Below are 14,106 nucleotides of genomic sequence, written 5' to 3' on the forward strand. Positions count from 1 at the left end.
GGAAGCATAAAGGTCTCCGGGTCTCACACTTGCTCACAGCACCTTCCATTTTGGCTGGAGGAGGGTCCCCTGTGTCTCGTGTTTTCCTTTCACTCCCAGGACTGCCTACACGGAGATCACCTTACTACCTTTTCTCCTTTTCGGATTTGTGGCCGTGATTAGGAAAAGTTCTCTCCCGGGAAACCAACTTATAAATTAAAGCAAACTCATCAGCCAGAATGGCCACTTGCCGGACTCCCTGAACCCGCTGCTCCTTTACATGGGTCTTTCTTGAGAATGGGAGAGAGTTTCTAAATTCCTCTAACAGGATTATTTCTTTGAGAGTCTCATAACTGAGCTGTATTTTAAGAGCCCTCAGCCACTGGCCAAAAGCCAGCTGCTTACTTCTTTCAAACTCCAGATAAGTTTGATTGGCTTGCTTTTTGAGGGTTCTAAACTTTTGGCAATGGGCTTCGGGTACTAATTCATATGCCCCGACGATAGCATTTTTTGTCAGTTCATAATTTAATGAACTCTCATCTGGCAACAAGGAATAAACCTCATGGGCTTTTCCGGTTAGCTTGCTTTGCAATAAGAGAGACCAGGTCTCAGTTGGCCATTTTAGCTGCCTTGCCAGTTTCTCAAAAGGCACAAAAACGCTTCCACATCTTCCTCATTAAATTTTGGAATTAATTGAGCGAGTTTTAGCAATTCTGTACCCAGCCCTGAATTATGCTCCTCCATATTGGCCATGCTTTTACTGGGTTTACTCTGTCACCCCCTAGTTAACTCAAGCCGCCTCAACTCTTTTTCTTCACATTCTTTCTGGAATTTTCTTTCTTTCTCTCCTCTCTCTCTATTTCTTCCTATTCCTTCTGAAAGGCTCTCCTGCATCTCTCTCTCTTTTTCTCTTTCTTCTAATTCAAGTTTCCTCTGTTCTAATTGTATCTTTGCTAACAATACCCTATCAGATTCTACTTCTAACAATGCGTCTGCTTCTTCAGATTCAAGGGAAAGATGGTTGGCCACTAGCCTTAGGAGTTCAGACTTCCTAGCCTTGCCACGTACCGTGATCTCAGCCATTTTTCTCAATTCCTCCATAGACAGTGTTTTTCACTTATCCCAAGTTACTTCACCCTGGCTTGGAGAGCTACTCACTTCAGTTGCAGACATGTTAATATTCAATCACACACAACCACAAGAAAACCTGTATTAATCTTGCTCTTTTTTGATTGGGAGCAATTTGGCTTCCCACTTCCAATTTCTCTCATTCGTCTGTGAGTAAAATTCCAGATGCCAGCACCCAAATTTCTGTTACCACCATGTGAGAAAGGTGTCTAGGGGTCTTTCTCAGCCTTCACCTGGTCCTAATGTAACAGGGTTTAATTTTAAACACACCGTGTTCTTAGCTCCCCCTTGGTGAATCCTTGTTCACAGATTTCCAATTATAAGGCAAAGAAATGAGCACCAACAGGCCTTCTTAGGTTTAAAGAAGAAAACTGAAATTTATTAAAACTTAAACTTCAACTCTAATTTGGCTAACGCCTATGGATACACGCCGCACCCCACGCTAGCATGCATACATGATACACACATACAATAGAGACAGAAAAGAGCAGAAGAAAAAATAAAGTAAAGAGGTTTGAGGCAATATCAGAATAGTTTCTTGTTACTGTGCTTTGAGCTCACTGTAGTCCTTTTATAGGTAGTTCTTGCCTGTAGGTAATTCTTGCTTTTTGCTGGGGCCCACTATTCTTCTTAAACCTTGTTCACTGTGTAGGAGACTTTTCTCTCTTGGGGTTCATGTGTCTGCAATGGTTTCTGAAGCTGGTGAGAGAGAGATGAGAACAGACAGGAGAGAGGTCTTTCCAGTTCAGGAGCAAACAGCTTTCTCAGTTCAAATTCTCTATGGCAAGTTCAAATTCAAAAAACTCCAACAGCCAGTTAGTCATGTGACTAAACTGGTCTGACCACGTCTGTTTGTGCATTCAGCCATCTTAGTAGTTAATCTGGAATGATAGCCTCTCCACCTTCAACGTCTGGTAATCAAAAGTCCATTGTGGATTAAATTGGAGCAGGGAGTGGCCCCTTTGCCCTTTCCAAGTACTGTTTGTTACTATGTAAATGTCTTTCCAGTCAGGAGCTTGGAAACCCCTTGTAGTAGGCCTTCTTTTCTTCCCAGCAACAATTAAAAAATTTAATGATCATGTGATGAAATAATGTGTGCCTCATTCTTGACAGTTGGGGGCCTACATGACATTAGGCTTATTGTTTACAGTATCCTCAGGATTGTGATAAAAGGATATCATTTTTGATATTCACAATCAGGGACATACCAAATGAGTCTACTGGTTTCAGTTCCTTTGAATTGGTCTATGGCCATGACATTATGGGCCCCCTTAAGCTAGTTAAGGAGAGATTTTTGGCACAGGAGAAAGAAAACTACCCTCCTAGATTATCGGTCCGCGTTCCGGGAGAGACTCTGAAAAGCTTGTGAGATTGCCAAAGAACATCTCAAGGCATCTCAAGGTTTCTCAGCAGGTGATGAAATCCCAAGCAGATAGAACAGCTAAAGCACATAGTTTTCAACCCGGACGTAAGGTGCTAGACTGAGTTCGACATGAACAGAGAGAGTGCTGGGAGGTCGGTGCATTGAGGGACTCTTAATCACTTTCTAAAAATCTAATTTTGTTTGTATTTAGCATTTAATTGAAAGCTACTGTTTAAATTTTATATTTCATCCAGGGGCCTAAGCAGGGATAAACAAGCTACCCACTGGGGAGCAGCTGTAGTTAATCAATTAAGAAAACTAGCTTGAACTCGTGTCTCTGTACCTGGGGCTCAGCTAATCTCTATAGTTTCAGACCAGATAAATACAGGCATCTCAGTGTGACTTAGCACTGAGTGCGACTTGAACAAAGTGCTGGGAGTTCGGGGAGTTGGGGAAGGAGGTGCTCCTTTGCTTTTTCTAACTTTTTCACCCTGTAGGGTTTGTTTCTTACTCTACTACAGGGAAAGAAGCTAGCTGTTTGGTGGGTCAGTGGTTAAGGTCTAGTTTATTCCTAAAGTTTAAAATAGTACAGGAACTGTGGTAAGGTTAATAAAACATATAAAAAAGGAAAATAAATAATTGAATAAAATAACTAAGTAATGAGTTGAAAAAGATGGCAGGACAGGTGATGTGTCATGGTTTACAGAGTATGAGAGCTCCTAGATGCCAGTGTGATCCAGAGCAAACACATCATTGAGCTGGTGGCCGAGCTGCAGACACTGTGACACATCAGGGAGGAGGAAAGATACCCGGACACTTTGTACCAGGAGGCAGTCACACCCTTAGCATAGGGTCTTCTGATTTGGTCAGTGTTCAGGGACAGGAGGGTGGGGCTGCAGCTGAGGCAGGTAAGGGAACCTAGAGGGCAGGAGTGCAGGAGCCTCAGCCTGTGTGATTCTCCAAGCAGTTCAGAGAAGGTTTCCTAGACTAATACCTGGAATGGACAGGTTGTCTTATGAGGGAAGGTTGGATAGGCTAGGCATGTATCTGCTGGAGTTTAGAAGAGTAAGAGGTGACTTGATTGAAACATATAAGATCTAGAGGGGTCTTAATTGGGTGGATGTGGAAAGGATGTTTACCCTTTTGGGAGAATCTAGAACTGGGGTTCACTATTTAAAAATAAGGCGTTGCCCATTTAAGACAGAGATGAGGATAATTTTTTTCTCTCAGAGGATCGTGAGTCCAGGGAATTCTCTTCCTCAAAAGGCGGTGGAAGCAGAGTCTTTTAATATTTTTAAGGCAGAGGTAGATAGATTCTTGATAAGAAAGGGGGTGAAAGATTATTGGGGGTAGGCGGGATTGTGGAGTTGATGTTACAATCAGATCAGCCATGATCTTATTAAATGGCAGAGCAGGTTCTGGGGCTGAGTGGCCTACTCCTGCTCCTAATTCGTATGTTTGTATGTTCATATGTTGCTGCCTTTGCCTGTTGAACCATTGAAAACTAGCTTTAGTGGACCATATGGTATCGAAAGGAATTTCAGTGAGGTGAACTCTTTAGTTAGTACTCCAGGTCGATGGAAAAGGTAAAGGGTGTGTCATGTGAATTTGATGAATTGGTGCTATGACCACGAGCATAGTCAGCCAATTGATGGAGCACGGATGATAGGGAACGTAGATGGTGACACTGGTGTGCATGATGAACTAGATGATGTCTGATATGGAGTGTTCCCAAATTGAACCTCCTGCAGTGAAGAGGTGTTGGAGAGTCTGGATGAGGTGCTACAACATCTGCCTGAGCAACAGAGGAAAGACATAACCGACCTATTGAAGGAAGAGAAGCCAGTATGCACAGATAAGCCAGGTTGTACTTCTCTGGCTATTTATGAGGTTAATGTAGGGGAAGTTAAACCAATTAAACAAAACCCTGACAGATTCAATCGCAGTAAATTGGCCAAAGTCAGGGAGGAGGTTCAATACATGTTAAGTAATGATAGAATTGAACCCAGTCAAAGTAGTTGGAATTCTCATGTCGTTTTGGTACCAAAACCAGGCAGATTTCACAGATTCTGTATAGACTACTAAAGGGTTAATACGGACTCCTATCCGATCCCAATACCTGAGGATTGTATAGATTGGGTGGGGAACTCAGCCTTTGTTGGCAAGATTGATTTGCTTAAAGGATATTAGCATGTCCTGTTGTCTGACCAAGCCAAAGAAAGAACTGCTTTTGTGACACCAGATGGTCTGTTCTAGTGTAAAGTCATGCCATTTGATATGAAAAATGCACCGGCTACATTTCAAAGATTGACCAATCAAATGATTGCTGGGTTGAGCAATTGTGTTATGTATATCGATGACCTTGTGGTGTACAGCGACACGTGGAGTGATCATGTCTGACATTTAAGAGCATTATTTGACAGGTTGGCCAAAGCTAACCTTGTCGAAAACCTGGCAAAGAGTGAGTTTACCAAGGCCCAGGTCGCTTATTTAAGACATGTCGTGGGTTAAAGTCAAGTATTACCACAAGAGACCAAGGTTCAGGTGATAATAGATTTTCCAGTACCTAAAACAAAGAAGAAAGTGCTACGATTTCTGGGTCTGTTTGGGTTCTACAGGAAATTTGTCCCTATTTTCAGCACAGTGGTCACCCCATTGATGAATCTGTTAAAGAAGGATGTGAAGTTCGAATGGTCAGCATCATGCCAAACAGCATTTGAGAAGTTGAAGGCCATTTTAATAAAGGAACCAGTTCTTGCAGCCCCAGATTTTAATAAACTATTCAAGGTGGCTATCGACGCCAGTGACATAGGGGTTGGAGTGTTGCTGCTCCAAGATGATGATGCTGGTATGGAGCGGCCTGTTGACTACATCTCTAGGAAGCTTAATAAACACCAAAGAAAGTGCCCGATCATCAAGATAGAAACGTTAAGACTTGTACTGGCTCTACAACAATTTGAGGTATATGTAACCAATGGTCAGGGGGAAATACTGGTTTATACAGATCACAACCCACTTGTGTTTCTAGAAATGTTCAGAACAAAGAACATCCGGCTGTTTTTCTGGAGTTTAATGTTACAGCCATTTACCCTAAAAACTGTACATGTTGCAGGGAAAAGCAAAGTAAAGATCTCTGTCCAGTGTTCTAAAGATGTGTAAGAGTAACGGACAGCTCCGTGATGTGAAAATTTTACAATGCTTGAATTCTACTAATCCTAATTTTGTTATTGGTTATATCATATGATATGTATATCTTGCATATAAGGGCACTTGGACAGAGATTAGGAGAAATTCCTTATCTCAAAGGGTCGTGAATCTTTGGAATTCTCTACCCTAGAGGGCTAGCTCAGCCATTGAGTATGTTTAAAGCAGAGATTGACAGATTTCTAAATACCAATGACATAAGGGGATATGAGGATAGTGTGGGAAAAAGCATCGAAGTGGATGATCAGCCATGATCGTATTGAATGGCGGGGCAGGCTCGATGGGCTGAATGGCCTTCCCCTCCTTCTATGTTCTTATGTTCCTCTGTGTAATTTTGGAATATAAAAATGTTACCCATACCATGTGTAATAAGCCATTTGTTAGAAATGTTTATGATATTAAGAACTTACTGTATTTTTGAATTGTTGTAAAGAAAACCTTACTACAATAACATTTTCTTTTCCCCAAGGGGGGAAGTATGATGGAGTCTGAGTGTGCAGACTGCTATTGGAACTGTTGAACGTACTGCTAGGCACTGACTTTGGGATTCAAAGCTTGTGTTTTTTCTCTGGAAGCTGGAAAAGGAAAGTGAAAACTTCAGAGTTCTCTGAGAGACAGGACTGGTTAGAACCAGTTAAAACAAACAGTTCTGTGACCAGAGACATGTGACTGGAACTCAGGTTTCCGTTTACAAGATCACTGTATGGAAGAAACACAGCAAGCTGGTGTTTTAAAAAAGAGACAAGCTGCTCTAATTGGAACCTGTTTTGTTGGAGCTGGCCCTTGGCAAATACAAGTTGCTACAGCTGTTTATGGTGACCTAAGGAGTTAGTTAAGGTGACACCAGTGGAACTATGCCATCATGAGGCATAGTTCATTGTGAGGAAACCATGGAAGTTCCAGAAGGGAGCGCAATTTTGGTGAAGTCGATATTGGTGAATTTTGGATTGGAGGGGAGTTGCTATCAAATGGAAATCAGCGATGGCATTATGGAAGATGGGATCTGGAGATCTATTTGAACAGTTCAAAGACCAGAAGGACTTTGTGTCTGTAATTGGTGATATCTGTGCTGAGAGGACTGCCAAAAAGACTCATGAGATCTATCTTTGTTGCATCTGATAACTAATGTGTAATTTTTAAGCTATATATATCTCGACCATGATTTAATGGTTAGTTCATGTTTAAGTTTTGTTAGTTTTGGTTTGAGTGTTAAAGCAAAATTTAAAGAAGGGAAGTCTTGTCTGTTTGGTTGTTTTTCTAAATTGGTGTCAGTCAGTGGATTAGATTCTTTTGGTTTGTGATCTCCACAGGAATCATAACAATAGTTTAAGTAGCAAAAGCTTGCAATGTAATACAAGCAAGAGGACTCCCAATATTTCCAGAATTTTGTCTGAGAGCAGGGGAGAGGCACAAATGGTATTGGGGTCTTATTTGCACTATTTGCTAATATTAATGAGCCCCCCACATTTGTTTCAAGCAGGAACTATGGCTTGCTAAATTGAGGTCTGCTCAAAAATTAGAATGGTTGGATTTCAAACAGCAAGTCAATCCTCCATGCAATTTTGGTCTCAGTACCATAAATAGGATGTTCCTGAAATGAAAATTGCTCCACTGCAAATTATTTTGGTAGGGTCCAGCTGGAAGAGTTTGAGATCCACTGAATATGACAGCTGTGTTCAATTTTTTGTGACGGACAATTGGCTTTTATATGATTTGAGCAAGGACAAGTGTGTGAGGAATGGTTGTGGGTACAGCATTTCTGTGGGCAGGCCTCCGGTGTTCCAACCATCAATTTCTCAGCGGTTGCCTTGTTGCAGAAATCAATTTTCAAGTAGGCGGGATAGAGGGGGATGTAAAAGGGGTGGGAGAGTTGCATTACTGGTTAAGGAGAATATCACAGCTGTACTGCGGGAGGACACCTCGGAGGGGTCATGCAGAGAGGCAATATGGGTGGAGCTCAGGAATAGGAAGGGTGCAGTCACGATGTTGGGGGTTTACTACAGGCCTCCCAACAGCCAGCGGGAGGTAGAGGAGCAGATATGTCAACAGATTTTGGAAAGATGTAAAGGTAACAGGGTTGTAGTGGTGGGTGATTTTAACTTCCCCAATATTGACTGGGACTCACTTAGTGCTAGGGGCTTGGATGGGGCAGAATTTGTAAGGAGCATCCAGGAGGGCTTCTTGAAACAATATGTAGATAGTCCAACTAGGGATGGGGCCGTACTGGACCTGGTATTGGGGAATGAGCCCGGCCAGGTGGTCGAAGTTTCAGTAGGGCAGCATTTTGGGAACAGTGACCATAATTCCATAAGTTTTAAGGTACTTGTGGATAAGGATAAGAGTAGTCCTCGGGTGAAGGTGCTAAATTGGGGGCAGGCTAATTATAACAATATTAGGCAGGAAGTGAAGAATTTAGATTGGGGGCGGCTGTTTGAGGGTAAATCAACATCTGACATGTGGGAGTCTTTCAAACGTCAGTTGATTAGAATCCAGGACCAGCATGTTCCTGTGAGGAAGAAGGATAAGTTTGGCAAGTTTCGGGAACCTTGGATAACGCGGGATATTGTGAGCCTCGTCAAAAAGAAAAAGGAAGCATTCGTAAGGGCTGGAAGGCTAGGAACAGACAAATCCCTTGAGGAATATAAAGACAATAGGAAGGAACTTAAGCAAGGAGTCAGGAGGGCTAAAAGGGGTCATGAAAAGTCATTGGCAAACAGGATTAAGGAAAATCCCAAGGCTTTTTATATGTATATAAAGAGCAAGAGGGTAACCAGGGAAAGGGTTGGCCCACTCAAGGACAAAGAAGGGACTCTATGGAGCCAGAGGAAATGGGCGAGGTACTAAATGAGTACTTTCCATCAGTATTCACCAAGGAGAAGGACTTGGTGGATGATGAGCCTAGGGAAGGGAGTGTAGATAGTCTCAGTCATCTCATTATCAAAAAGGAGGAGGTGTTGGGTGTCTTGCAAAGCATTAAGGTAGATAAGTCCCCAGGGCCTGATGGGATCTACCCCAGAATACTGAGGGAGGCAAGAGAAGAAATTGCTGGGGCCTTGACAGAAATCTTTGCATCCTCATTGGCTACAGGTGAGGTCCCAGAGGACTGGAGAATAGCCAATGTTGTTCCTTTGTTTAAGGAGGGTAGCAAGGATAATCCAGGAAATTATAGGCCGGTGAGCCTTACGTCAGTGGTAGGGAAATTATTAGAGAGGATTCTTTGGGACAGGATTTACTCCCATTTGGAAACAAATGAACTTATTAGCGAGAGGCAGCATGGTTTTGTGAAGGGGAGGTCGTGTCTCACTAATTTGATTGAGTTTTTTGAAGAAGTGACGAAGATGATTGATGAAGGAAGGGCAGTGGATGTTATCTATATGGACTTCAGTAAAGCCTTTGACAAGGTCCCTCATGGCAGACTGATACAAAAGGTGAAGTCACATGGGATCAGAGGGGAGCTGGCAAGATGGATACAGAACTGGCTCAGTCATAGAAGACAGAGGGTAGCAGTGGAAGGGTGCTTTTCTGAATGGAGGGCTGTGACTAGTGGTGTTCCGCAGGGATCAGTGCTGGGACCTTTGCTGTTTGCAGTATATATAAATGATTTGGAGGAAAATGTAGCTGGTCTGATTAGTAAGTTTGTGGACGACACAAAGGTTGGTGGAGCTGCGGACAGTGATGAGGATTGTCAGAGGATGCAGCAGGATATAGATCGGTTGGAGACTTGGGCGGAGAAATGGCAGATGGAGTTTAATTCGGACAAATATGAGGTAAAGCATTTTGGAAGGTCTAATGCAGGTGGGAGGTATACAGTAAATGGCAGAACCGTTAATAGTATTGACAGGCAGAGAGATCTGGGCGTACAGGTCACTGAAAGTGGCAATGCAGATGGATAAGGTAGTCAAGAAGGCATACGGCATGCTTGCCTTCATTGGTCAGGGCATAGAGTATAAAAATAGGCAAGCCATGCTGCAGCTGTACAGAACTTTAGTTAGGCCACACTTAGAATATTGCGTGCAATTCTGGTCACCACACTACCAGAAGGACGTGGAGGCTTTGGAGAGGGTACAGAAGCGGTTTACCAGGATGTTGCCTGGTCTGGAGGGCATTAGCTATGAGGAGAGGTTGGATAAACTCAGATTGTTTTCACTGGAACGACGGAGGTGGAGGGGCAACATGATAGAGGTTTACAAAGTTATAAGTGGCATGGACAGAGTGGATAGTCAGAAGCTTTTTCCCAGGGTGGAAGAGTCAGTTACTAGGGGACATAGGTTTAAGGTGAGAGGGGCAAAGTTTAGAGGGGATGTGCGAGCCAAGTTCTTTACACAGAGGGTGGTAAGTGCCTGGAACTTGTTGCCGGGGGAGGTGGTGGAAGCAGGTACCTTAGAGACGTTTAAGAGGCATCTTGACAAATACGTGAATAGGATGGGAATAGAGGGATACGGACCCCGGAAGTGCAGAAGGTTTTAGTTTAGGCAGGCATCAAGATCGGCGCAGGCTTGGAGGGCCGAATGGCCTGTTCCTTTGCTGTACTGTTCTTTGTTCTTTGTTCTTTGTAGTTAATGTGGCTGTGTGATACTGATTGTTCTATGAAAACCATAAATGAATGACCTTTATTTTATATATAATCCTTAATCAATATAGTTTATTTCCCAGACCAATTTTAAAGCTGATGGCTCACTGCAAGATTGTATGCAAGATGCACCAGTTGGAGATAGATACCTCCCAGAATCCATGGCTGCTCCAAACATGTTGGAGAAAAAATATCTTGTGCTGGAATTTGATCTGTGGCATATTTTTGGTGCCGGGTCATGATTTGGAGGTAAGCAACAAGCAAACTTGGTGCTGCCGTCTCATTTACCTGATTGTCGCATTGGGCTGAGTGGGTTCTGCATTACTGGCTGCCTTAGTGCTCAGCAGGGAGCCAAGCAGCATGTGTTAATAATACTTGGTGCAACCAGCCTTCTGTTCTGAAAGGCAGCCTGTCTCTCTTAAAGTTAAGCTGCACTGAATTACAGGAGCTGCTGCTGCTGAATACTATTTCTGCAATTAAAGCAAGGAAAATGGAACACCAAGGCAGAAATAGTGCTCTAGGGTCACGGCTGCAGTGCTGGAGACCTGAATGGTGGTGGGTGGACAAGAGGAGAAACATTATGGTTCTGCAGGTGGGGGGGAGGGGGGTGCAGGGGGAGTCTGCGGGAGGCCAGCAAGGACCGTCCTCAGAAAGGAGTGGGAGCAGGTGGCCAGTGAGGTCAACTCAGCATCTGAACCTGAGGACCTGGTAGCAGGGCCACAAGAAGTGGCCACATGGATGCCCAAGGTCAGTGACTGTATCATCACATGATATCTCCTACCCACCACACCACCAACCTCTCACACAGCCCAATGCATCACAGCACGATATTCAATCAACAGCACTCTCCGGCACTCATGCCTAACATCCAGATCTCACCCTTACACACCTACCAATGCTGCCAGCCACACACCCAGCTTCCTCTGCTTCCACATACCACCAGCTATTCAGCTGTGGCAGGCACATCATCCAAACACAGTGCTGAACAACCACTGACATTCTGCCCTCTCTCTTACAGGACAAGGTGGCACAGAATAAAAAGAAAGAGAGCAGAACCTGCAGGTGACAAGGACGCCTATATCTCCTGGGCCATACAGAGGAGATGACTTTCAACATAATGGGGCTGGCTGCAACAGAGCCCATGGCATCTGGCATTGCTGAAAATATTGATTATGACAGTATGTTCCAGCCTTATACCCCTTTCAAACTCCTAGCTCAGCTTCATCCTGCTAGCTAGAATGATGAGCAAACTGCTGATGGTGTGACCATGGTCCTCTTGCTTTCCAGCCCACACACCTTCCCTTCTGATTTTCTGCTTTCTGACTCCAAGATCTGCCAGCTGCCCATCCACAACACACCCAGGAGGAAGAGAGAGAGAGCAACATAAGAACATAAGAAATAGGAGCAGGAGAAGGTCATTCAGCCCCTCAAGCCTGCCCCGCCATTCAATAAGATCATGGCTGATCTGTCCCAGGCCTTAACTCCTCTTTCAGGCCTGCACTGCCTAACCCTTGACTCACCAAGATTTCAAAAATCTATCTACCTCCTGCTTCAATACATTTAGTGACCTAGCCTCCACAACTCTCTGAGGCAGAGAATTCCAGAGATTCACCACTCGCTGAGAGAAGAAATTCCTTTGCATCTCAGTTTTAAATGTTCGTCCCCTTATTCTGTAATTATGTCCCCTAGTTCGAGATTCCTCCACTAATGGAAACATCTTCTCAACATCTACCCTGTCAAGCTCCTTAAAATCTTATATGCTTCTATAAGATCACCTCTCAGTCTTCTAAACTAACCGTTTCTGAATTGCCTCCAATGCTAGTATATCCTTCTTTAAATACGGGGACCAAAACTGTATGCAGTACTCCAGGTGAGGCCTCACCAACACCCTGTACAGTTGTAAAAAGACTTCCCTATTTTTAAACTCTGTCTCCCTCCTTTCTTGAATAGGGGCATCACATTAGCGGTTTTGGTATATTATGACCAATGCTTCCACTATCTCTGCAGCCACTTCTTTTAAAACCTTTGGGTGCAGGCCATCAGGTCCTGGCGACTTGTCTGCCTTTAGTCCCATCAGTTTGTCAAGCACATTTTCCTTTGTGATAGAGATGGTTACAAGTTCCTCCCTCCCATTTACAACTTGTTCATCTATTATTGTTTATAGTGTCCTCCACTGTGAAGACCGATGCAAAATATTGGTTTAAATTTTCTTCCATTTCCCTGTTCCCTGTTATTAATTCCCCAGTCTCATCCTCTAAGGGTCCCACACAGCGACAAGACTGGCATCTACCCTGCAATGTGGAAAATTACCCAGGTATGTCCTGTACATAAAAAGCAGGACATGTCCAACCCGGCCAATTGCTGCCCCATCAGCCTACTCTCAATCGCCAGTAAAGTGATGGAAGGTGTCATCAACAGTGCCATCAAGCGGCACTTGCTTTGCAATAACCTGCTCAGTGGCGCTCAGTTTGGGTTCTGCCAGGGCCACTCAGCTCCTGACCTCATTACAGCCTTGGTTCAAACATGGACAAAAGAGCTGAACTCAAGAGGTGAGGTGAGAGTGACTGCCCTTGACATCAAGGCAGCATTTGACCGAGTATGGCATCAAGGAGCCCCAGCAAAACTGAGGTCAATGGGAATCAAGGGGAAAACCCTCCGCTGGCTGGAGTCATACCTAGCGCAAAGGAAGATGGTTGTGGTTGTTGGAGGTCAATCATCTGAGCTCCAGGACATCACTGAAGGAGTTCCTCAGGGTAGTGTCCTAGGCCCAACCATCTTCAGCTGTTTCATCAATGACCTTCCTTCAATCATAAGGTCAGAAGTGGGGATGTTTGCTGATGATTGCACAATGCTCAGCACCATTCGCGACTCCTCAGATACTGAAGCAGTCTGTGTAGGAATGCAGCAAGACCTGGACAATATCCAGGCTTGGACTGATAAGTGGCAAGTAACATTCGCGCCACACAAGTGCCAGGCAATGACCATCTCCAACAAGAGAGAATCTAAACATCTCCCCTTGACATTCAATGGCATGACCATCGCTGAATCCCCCACTATCAACATCCTAGGGGCTACCATTGACCAGAAACTGAACTGGAGTAGCCATATAAATACCGTGGCTACAAGAGCAGGTCAAAGGCTAGGAATTCTGAGGCGAGTAACTCACCTCCTGACTCCCCAAAGCCTGTCCACCATCTACAAGGCACAAGTCAGGAGTGTGATGGGTGCAGCTCCAACAACACTCAAGAAGCTCGATACCATCCAGGACAAAGCAGCCCACTTGATTGGAACCCCATCTACAAACATTCACTCCCTCCACCACCGACGCACAGTGGCAGCAGTGTGTACCATCTACAAGATGCACTGCAGCAATGCACCAAGGCTCCTTAGACAGCACCTTCCAAACCCGTGACCTCTACCAACTAGAAGGACAAGGGAACAAATGCATGGGAACATCACCACCTGAAAGTTCCCCTCCAAGTCATACATCATCCTGACTTGGAACTATATCGCTGTTCCTTCACTGTCGCTGGGTCAAAATCCTGGAACTCCCTTCCTAACAGCACTGTGGGTGTACTTACCCCAAATGGACTGCAGCGGTTCAAGAAGGCATCTCACCACCACCTTCTCAAGGGCAATTAGGGATGGGTAATAAATGCTGGCCTGGCCAGCGACGCCCACATCCCATGAATGAATAAAAAAAAACTTACTTTAGCTACTCTCTTTCTTTTAATATACCGGTAGAAGCTCTTACTGTTTGTTTTTATATATCTTGCCAATTTACTCTCATAATCAATTTTCTCCCTCTTTATTAATTTTTCAGTCATCCACTGCTGGTTTCTAAAAAATTCCCAATCCTCGT

The sequence above is a fragment of the Heterodontus francisci genome, chromosome 2, assembly GCF_036365525.1.
Source record: "Heterodontus francisci isolate sHetFra1 chromosome 2, sHetFra1.hap1, whole genome shotgun sequence".
NCBI lineage: Eukaryota > Metazoa > Chordata > Chondrichthyes > Heterodontiformes > Heterodontidae > Heterodontus > Heterodontus francisci.